Source organism: Castor canadensis, chromosome 5 (genome assembly GCF_047511655.1).
Source record: "Castor canadensis chromosome 5, mCasCan1.hap1v2, whole genome shotgun sequence".
Classification (NCBI taxonomy): Eukaryota; Metazoa; Chordata; class Mammalia; order Rodentia; family Castoridae; genus Castor; species Castor canadensis.
Window position 1 is genome coordinate 69,516,860 of NC_133390.1, and position 9,774 is coordinate 69,526,633.

A 9,774-nucleotide genomic window follows, 5' to 3' on the forward strand; every position below is an offset into this window, starting at 1 on the left:
CACAACCCATTAGGGTTTTTTTCTTACCTCCATTCTACAAATTTCACACTTCTATGAGGCCATTCATGATCCATCTCTGGGATACACATTATTGCCCCCACCTCTCAGCCTAAGTAATTCTCTATTTGTTAGGTGGTGATGATATTTGTCATTTTCTACCTTATAGCATTGTTATGTTGTACTGCTTCATTTGCTGTGCTCAACTGTAGGATCTTGTTAGTTTTGATATGCTGTATTTTCATTATAATCTAGTTTAAAATGATTTCTAATTTCTTCTTTTATCCATGGGTTGTTCAGAAGTGTGCTGCTTAATTTGAAGACATTTTTGAAAACTATCCTTTTGTTGCTGGTGCTTAATTCCACATTCTAAAGGAAATGAAATCCTATGACATTTATTGAGCTTTATTTTATGATTCAGATAAATTTCAGCAACACTCTTGCAAAAAACAATATGGATTGTCATTGTCAGGTGCATGTTATCTGTATGCCAATTACAGTGAATGTGTCCTGATCTGTAAATTTGTCCTGATTGTAAATTTCTCTATTTCCATCAAATCTATTTTATATATTTCAAAGCTACGTTGTGAATATATATATAAAAAAATTTTGGCTGTACTGGGGTTTGAACTCAGGGCCTACACTTTGAACCACTCCACTTGCCTTTCTTTGTGATGGGTTTTTGAGATAGGGTCTCCCAAACTATTTGCCCAGGTTGACTTTGAACCACAGTCCTCCTGATATCTGCCTCCTCAGTAGTTAGGATTACAGGTGTGAGCAACCTGTGCCTTGCATAAATTTAAAATTACTATATAATTTGTGACAACTTGATCCTTTATCATTGTATTAGTCTCCATCTCTACAAAGCATCTTACCTAAAACTTACTTCATTTAATGTTAATATAGCTAAACCAGTCTTCTTCAGGTTAATGTTTTCATTACATAGCTTTTTCTATATTTTTAATTTGCATCTTTTTGGTTTTACATGTGAAGTGTGGCTCTTACAGGCAACATAGAGTAGTTTATTACTTTTTAAAAATCCTATCTATCTTAGTCTTTCAAGTGGAGTATTTAGTGTATTTACATTTAAAGTAACTGTTACTTACCATCTTTTTATTTTCTACTTAACTAATATTTTACATTACTTTTGCTTTCCTTTTCAGCCTTCCTTTTTGATTAATCAAGTATTTTTGTTCCATTTTTTCCCTATTAGTCTTTTCTGTAATATATATTCTGCTATTTTTCATTTAGTTATTACTCTTAGGATTATTACTTTCCTTGGACTTGTAGTAAATATATGTGATTACCCTGGTGATGCTTGGATTTTAAAACATGGTAATTCCATTTACTTTAGCCATTCTTGTCTTCATGTATTTTAATTCTGCATATATTTTGCATCACAAATGTCTTGTGTCTTTCATCAGTTTGGGGAAAATAACAGTCATTACCTTGTCAAAAAATATTTCTTCCTATGGTGGAGAGGATGAATTCAAGTATATTTGATAGATTGTAAGAATTTTTGTAAATGTCAAAATGTACCCCCACCCAGCACAACAATTAAAAGATGATATATCTTCCTGGGCTAGAGGTGTGGCTCAAGCAGTAAAGTGCCTACCTAGCAAGCATGAAGCCCTGAATTCAAACCCCAATGTCACCATGTATATATCTTTCCTATCTGCTCTTTCTGCTTTCTGTCTAGAACTCCAATTACATGTAAACTAGAATTGTTGATGCTATTGCTATGTTTTTATATTTTTCATCTCTTTTACTCTCTATCAGCACTGTGGCAAGGTAAGCTTATTGCTGGTGGAAAGAACTGACCTGACTTTAGAACCTCAAGAAAACTCTATCCATGGATATTCTCTAAGGTAATGACCATCAGAAGCAATCTGGTCAAGGTCAGCATGTACTGGACTATGACATGGTTGGGGCCATAATAGACTGCAAAAATTTTGGAAAGACCTAGGAACAAGACAGCTATCAAAGCTTTGAATCTTTCACTATAATCTACTATATATTTTATGAGGAACTAGAAAAGAGGAGCTTGAAGTATTCAAACACAAAGAAATGATAAGGACATGAAAATGCTAATTACCCTGATTTGATCATTACACACTATATACACATATGTAAATAACACACTGAGCCCCATAAATATGTATAATTATTATGTGTCGATTAAAAAGAAACACTTAAAACACCTTGATAAGCTCTAAGGGGATTTAGAAGGTTGTGTACATGTTCATGGCTGCATGTACATTCAGGAGACACTGACAAGGACTTCAGTTACTCACTAAGCCTTGACTAGGATCCAGTCAAGCAGGAAGTGAGGCCTAAAGCGAACTTGAACGTTGAAGGCATACACAAATCAACAAACAGATCCCCTCAGCAAAGTGAAGATTTATTTATTCAGCAAAGTGAAAGTTTATTTATTCAAGTCCTTTAAAAAAATCTTTTACTCAATCACTTTCTGACCACTGAGCTGAAGATAGATAGATCAATAGATAGATAGATGATAGACAGATAGACAGATAATTTAAATAAGCAGAGATGTTAGTGGCAGCAAAATTTAGGGAAGGCAGACTCTTTAGAACTAGCCAAAGAAGCCCCAGAAATAAGACAATGACAAACCCTGGTGTGGGTAGAGTGATAAAATTTTAGTTGTTAAAATATATTATTTGAAAAGTAGAGTTTTAACAGAAAAGTATGAGACATTCAAAGAAACAGGAGAATATGGCTCATTACTATCTAAGGGGTTCAGATATTGAACTTAGTAGACAAAAACTTTAAATCAGCAATTGCAAATATATTTTTAAAGAATTAAGAATAAATGCAAAAACAATGTATCACTAAGTAGACAATAGCAATATATAGAGAGAAGTTACAGAAAGAACCAAGTAGAAACTCTGGAATTAAAAGGTGTAGCAACAAATAAAAAGTTTGCTGGAAGAACTCTACAACAAATTTCAGCTAAAAGAAGAAAGAATCTGTGAATTCAAAGATAGAGATTATGCAATCTAAGGCACAAAAAACTGAACAGAGCTTCATAGACCTATGGGAAGCAATTAGTATAACACTATGTGCAAAACAGAAATTCCAAAAAGACAGAAGGGAGAAAGTGGGGAAAAAATGGAATATTGAATTAATCTGTTCCCCTTGCTATAACAAAACACCTGAAGCTGGGACCTTTATTTTTAAAATTAGGCTTAATTAGCTCATAGTTTGAAGGCTGGGGTCAGGTGTTCCCATTGATTTCATCTCTGGTAAGAGTCATCTCTTTGTGTCACAATGTGGAGGAGGAAATGGCCTCATGTAGAAGGGAGGACAGGAGGCCAAAAAGTGGGGAGGGGACAGTCTTGTTATTTATTTATTTAGCAGTACAAGAGTTTGAACTAGGGCCTTGTGTTTGCTAAGCAAGCACTCTGCCACTTGAGCCTCTCCCCCACCAATCTTGCTCTTTTATAATAAAACACCCTCAAGGTATCTAACTGGGGTTCCATGAGAACTATATTAATCCCTTCCAAAGGCAGTACCCCAGTGACCTAATTGCCTTGCATTAAGCCCCATCCTCATATTGCCACTTGGGGACAGAGCTCCCAGTACATGAGCCTTTTGGGAACAAGCTATATCTACATTATGGCAAGGATATAGTAAGTAAAAATGCCAGAAAACATGAATCTCCATATTCAGAAAGTTCAAGTATGATAAACATAAAGAGATCTATACCTAGACACATCATAGACAAACTGTCAAAAGCCAAAGAAAAAGAAAAATTCTTGAAAGCAGCAGGAAAAAATGATTCATCACATACAAGAAAAACTGTAAGATTAACAGCATACTTCTTATCAGAAATAATGGAGGCCAGAAGTCAGTGGGCTGATAGTATCAAAGTGTTAAAAGAAAAATGAAGCTACCAACTAACAATTATACACCCAGAACAATTATCCTTCAAAACATGAAGGCAAGCCAGGCATGGCGGCACACATCTGCAATCCTACAGCTCAGAAGACTGAGACAACAGGATGATGAGCTCCAGGCCTGAACTATATAGTCAGACTCTATCTCAAAAAAAAAAAAAAAAAGAAAGCAAAATAAAAACATTACCAGATAAACATGAGAATTAGTCACTAGTGTCCTTACCTTCCAAGAAATTCTAAAAAAAGTTCTTTAGGCTGAAAAGAAATGACACTGCATGGAAATAACTTTTATCCCTATTAAGAAATAACATATTTACATAGGTAAATATGAGGCAGGTGTAAATATACATTTTATTCTTTTTTCTCTTAATAGATTTAAAAGATAACTTCATAGAAAAATAATCCTAAAAGTTATTTGGGGGTTTAAACATATAAAAATATAGTTAATAGGGGAATAATATTACAAAGGAAGGGAGAGAAAAAGAAGCTATATTGAAGCAAAGTTTCTAATATTATTGAAGTTAAGTTAGTATTAAGTGGAACTCTGTTGTTTTAAATTAACCTATATATTGTAATCCCCAAAACAATCACTAAGAAAATTACTCAAAAAAATGAAACTAAACAAAGAAAATAAAATAGTATACTACAAAATATATATTTAACACAAAAGAAAGCAGCAAGGAAGGAATAGAGCAAACAAAAACATGAGTCGCATTGAAAGCAAATGGTAAAATGACAGATAAAAACCCAACCACTAGTAATTACATTAAATATAAGTAGATTAAGCCATTCAATGGAAAGGCATAATTTGTCAGACTGGATTTAAAAAAAAAAAGATTCAACTATATATTCAATTACATATCCTTGTCAGCAAAATGAGAGAATAGTCCTAGTTTACCTAAAAATCCCTCTGCATTATAGAATTCCTTAATTCTATCAGACAAAGTAATTTCCCTCTACCACACAAGATATTCCAATATCATATCCCAAATGCGCATCTAAAAGAAATGGAGAAAATCCAAACATGTACCAGAGACACAAAAATCCAACTTTAGGAGATAAGAAAATGAAGTTTGGTAATCTAATAACTAAAAAACTAAATTCTATTAAAAATGAACACAATATATTGCACTCCTCTTTTTCCTTTACTTAAAAAATTTTATTTTCAGTATCTTTATTTATAAAAACATTCTAAAAATGTGCAATTTTTCCTTTTTAACAAAGTATAATAAAACATAACTCCCTAAACAGACTATTTGACATTTATAGTTCAAATTATCAGAATTTTAAATATTTACAAAGCAATATCTTTAAAAAATATTTATAAAGTTACATGCAATTTTGTAGAATTGACAAATAATGGCTCAAAAATGGGAGAATTTTCCTTCATTCCTAAAAAGAAAATATTCCCAATAGAAGTTGTGAAGGTTTTCAGTCTCTGTACCAATGCCTTATCTTTGTGTGTACTTAAGTCTAACCTGTGCAGAGGAGCTGACCATAGCCTGAGCTGGAGACGGGGGACCACTGCTCTCTCACTCAGCAGTGCCATGGCCTACTAGACATTTGTCCTCCACCAGACAGCATATGTTTTTCCAGAACATTGTAATGCTAATTAAAGATACCAACTTTCATTCAGGCCCTGGGAACATTCAACAATCCAGCCTCAGACCCCAAGGTTTTTGGTGTCACCTGACTTGGGAGTCACCTGCATTTATCCCACTCCTCTGTTTTTGTTGTTGTTGTTGTTGTTTTTGAAGGGCAGAGGAAGGAGACCCAGCAGGAATAGGCAAAATATGCACACAGACCATCTTCAGCCATGTTGGTGGTATAGACATGAACTTAAGCTTAAAAAAAGACAAAGAATTAGGTCAAAGGCCAAAAGGTATGCATAGTTAAACAGTCCCAGTCATAGATGTGTTCCAGTGAGTCATTACCTCAGTCTTTTCTTTGGGAGAGGTTCCACAGAAGTTGTTATCACTTGTTCTGGGGAGGCTCTGATGTTGCCTACCTTTAGGGCAGTTTCCTCCATTTCTATAACATGTAAACATATTATAGATAAGTCCTATGCTTCCTGGTTCAAGGTCAATTGTAAAGTGAATGGCTTAGACAAGGACAGATGCAAGACTGAGGTTGGGATGCCAAATTTTTCTCCTGCTTTTAGTTAATTTATGGACTCAAGTAAGGAGTCAGTATCAGACTCCTCTTAGTGCATAATTCAACTTTGGCAAACAGAGAAAGTAAGGACTGTTGCACCTTTCTCTTGACAATTCAAAAGCAACTAATTAAATAAACTTGGTCAAGTTGTGATTCACTGGCAGTCAGTCCAAACAACCATTTGTTTTGTGAAATTCAACTTGATCCCTTGACTTATGACTTTTAGTCTGTAGCTGACCCCAACTATTAATAATTACTATTTAGTTCCATATTTCTTCAAACTGTGTGCCAAGTTGATAGGACATTGCAACAAATTCATAGATACCAAGCACATTTTGAATTTTCAAGGGAAACACAACAAAAATCTCTTGGACATTATACATAAACCCCTACCTTAAGAGAGCTCACAGTTTCAACATTAAGTAAGGCTACATTCCTCTCGATGATCTTTGCAGAAGTGGGTTTTGGGGAGTTGCTATAATAAAGAAAGGGCAACACAAAAATCACAGAGAACAGGAAATGAAGATGGTGTTATCCAACCTGATTCTAGGATTAGAGAAATTGTGCTCTGGTTGGTAAACAGCTGTCACCCAAAGCCCCAAATGTTCCTTCACTACCCTGGCAGCCACTGCCCTCTCTTGTGAGGCACCCCCTAAACTTCCTCACAAAACAGCAACTTAATGGGCCAAGAGGAGGCCTCCTGGGTCTTGCTTTAGTACCAATGCTGATGTTTGTTAGACTCGATCATTGCTTGGCCCTCCTCGCATTAAACCCTTGTTCAATCTTCACAACAACTCCTTGGGGAAAGTAGATTCCAATGAACTAAAGTGCCTTGAGTTCACAGTTCTCTTGATTTGGGGGACAATCCTAAGTATGAGAAGATCTTTCTCCTGAAGTTTGATAAGCTGACATTAATTTCCCAATTTCTAATGGTACTATAATATTCTATTAGAATTTTAAAAACCAACAAATTTTTTTTCTGCAAAGTATAAATCACAGTGTGTGTCTCTATGGGTATGTATCATCTAAAACCTAGAGCAACCACTAAAAAGCTTTTCAAAGAGTGGCACTCAAAATCACTAGATAAATCTATGCTTGGGGATTTGACTCAGTAGTAGAGCTCTTGCCTAGCAATTGCTAGGCTCTTGGTTTAATTTCCAGCACTGGAAAACAAAAACAAACAAACAAACAAACAAAACAAAACACTATAAACAAATCAAAATGGAATTTCCATAAACCCACAGGAAGGCAGAAAAAGAGAAAAAGAAAGAACACACAGGAAATAAAAGGCAAAGTGGCAGATAAAAACCCATCATGTCAGAATTACACTAAAAGTAAAAGGTTAAATATAACATATTAAGAGGTTAAGGAAGAAAAGTCATATGATCATATCAATTGATGTAGGGAAAAAAGCTTTGACAAAATTCAGCCCTCATTCATGATATAAAAGAAAAACTTGGGAAAGTGGGAGTATCAGGGAGTTTCCTCAAACCCATAGAGCTTCCGTGAAGAACTAACAGTAAGTGTAATATCAGTGCTTCCCCCTCCCCTCAGAGCAAGAACAAAACAAGGAAGTCCATTGCAGCACTCTCTTGGACATAGTGCTGCATGTTCTAGCCAGTGTGACAAAGACTCTCCCTGACCAAACTTCACATAGGCTCTTAAGCTTCTTCTCTTTTTGGTGATACTGGGGTTTGAACTGGCTTCATGCTTGCTAGGCAGGCAGTCTACCACCTGGGCCACTCCACTAGCCCTGTTTTGTGTTGGCTATTTTGAGATAGGGTCTCATGAACTATTTGCCTACGGATGGCTTTGAACCATAATCTTCTGATTTCTGCCTCCCAAGTAGCTAGGATTGAGGGCCTGAGCCAGCTTGGGCCTCTTTTTGACTAGATTTTGTACTTGGGTACTGTCTTCAGCAGGCCTAGTCCAGTTTTAGTAAGAATCCTGCTAAATACCTTCCAAGCAAATTTTCATCTTGATCACCTGCCTTCGGCAAGAATTTTTTTAAGTCAGGTAAGCAAGATTCCCCCATACTGTTGATGTCTCCTTTAGTAATTTTCAATCCACTGACCCCTCATTTGGATTGTTGACTGTAAATCCTCAGCTGTTTTTGTTGTATTTAGAATCTTATTTTTCTTTCTATTGCAACAGTGCTGAATGAAATCTTTCTGTTTTAACAAGTGTCAGAATAATTTTCTTTAGTAATTGATAAAGTACAATAAAGCAAAAAATAGGAAATGACAGGCATTCAGATTAGAAAGAAAGCTAGCTATCTCTAGAAAGATAAGATAGCTTACTCTAGAAAGTAAGCTATCTCTGATGCAAATAGCACAATTGTCTACAATACGTAGAAAATCCCAAAAAATCTACAAAAATAAACTCCTCCAACTAAGGATAAGAATGCTTAGCAAAGATTTAGGTGTAAATTTAATAAACACATGTAGGAATTACACACTGAAAACTACAAAATGCTGATGAAAGAAATTAAAGAAAACCTAAATAAAAGGAGATAGCCACATAGACTGGAAGACTCAACGTAGCAAATGTATCAGGTGTCTCTGGGATTGACACCTGGTTTAACACACTTGTGTCAAAATCCCAGCAGATTTTTTTTGTAGGCATATGAGGTTATTCTAAGATTATATGTAAAGGCAAAAGTAACATAATAGGTAAAATAATTTTTAAAAAGAATAAAGTGCTAGAAATCAGTCTACCTGATTTCAAACTTACTATATCATAATGATCCGTACTAAGGTGTTTGGCAGAGGGAAGGAAACATAGATCAATGGAATAGAAAAGATAACCCAGAAATAGACTCATATAAATATACCTAAGTGACTTTTTCTTAAAAGACTATTATTTTAGAGCAGTTTTAGTTTTATAGAAAAGTGGCACAGAAAGTAAAGATCCCATACATCCCTGTGCCCTCCCTGCACCTGCGAATTCTCCTGCTAACATCTTATATTAGTGTTTAATATTTCTTAAACTAATGAGCAGATGTTGATCCATTGTTATTAACCACAATTGATAGTTCATGTTAGGGTTTGATCTTGGGATTGTATAGGTTTTGACAAATGTATACTATTAAACATGTATCCATTATTGCAGTATCGTATAGAAACTTTCACTGGACTGAAAATGCCCTGTGGTTCATCTGTTCATCTTTCCCCTACCCTGAAATCTAGGCCCCACTAATACATTTACAGTTTCTATAGTTCTGCCTTTCTTAGAATTTCACATCGTTGGAATTATACAATATGTGGCCTTTTCAAATTGGCATTTTTCACTTAGCAATATGCATTTATGGTTCCTCCATGACTTTTCATAGCTTTATTATTGCATATCAAAGCATATCTTAGTTGCTTCCAAATTTTGGCAATTGTTAATAAAGTTTCTGTAAGCATCCATATTCAGCTTTTACGTGGACATAATCCATTTGGGTAAACACTATCTATGATTAGTAATGCTACATCATACCATAAGCCTATGGTTAGCTTTGTAAAACACTGCCAGAACATCTTCCCCAGTGCTATGCTGTTTTGTATTCCCCTCAGCAACGAATGAGGGTTCCAATTGCTCCAAATTCTCCGCAGCATTTAGTATTCTTGGTGTTTTGAATTTTAGCCAGTCTGATAAGTGTATTGTGGTATTTCATTGTTTTTTTTTTGTTTCTTTGGGGTTTCTTGCTGGTTTTTTTTTTTTG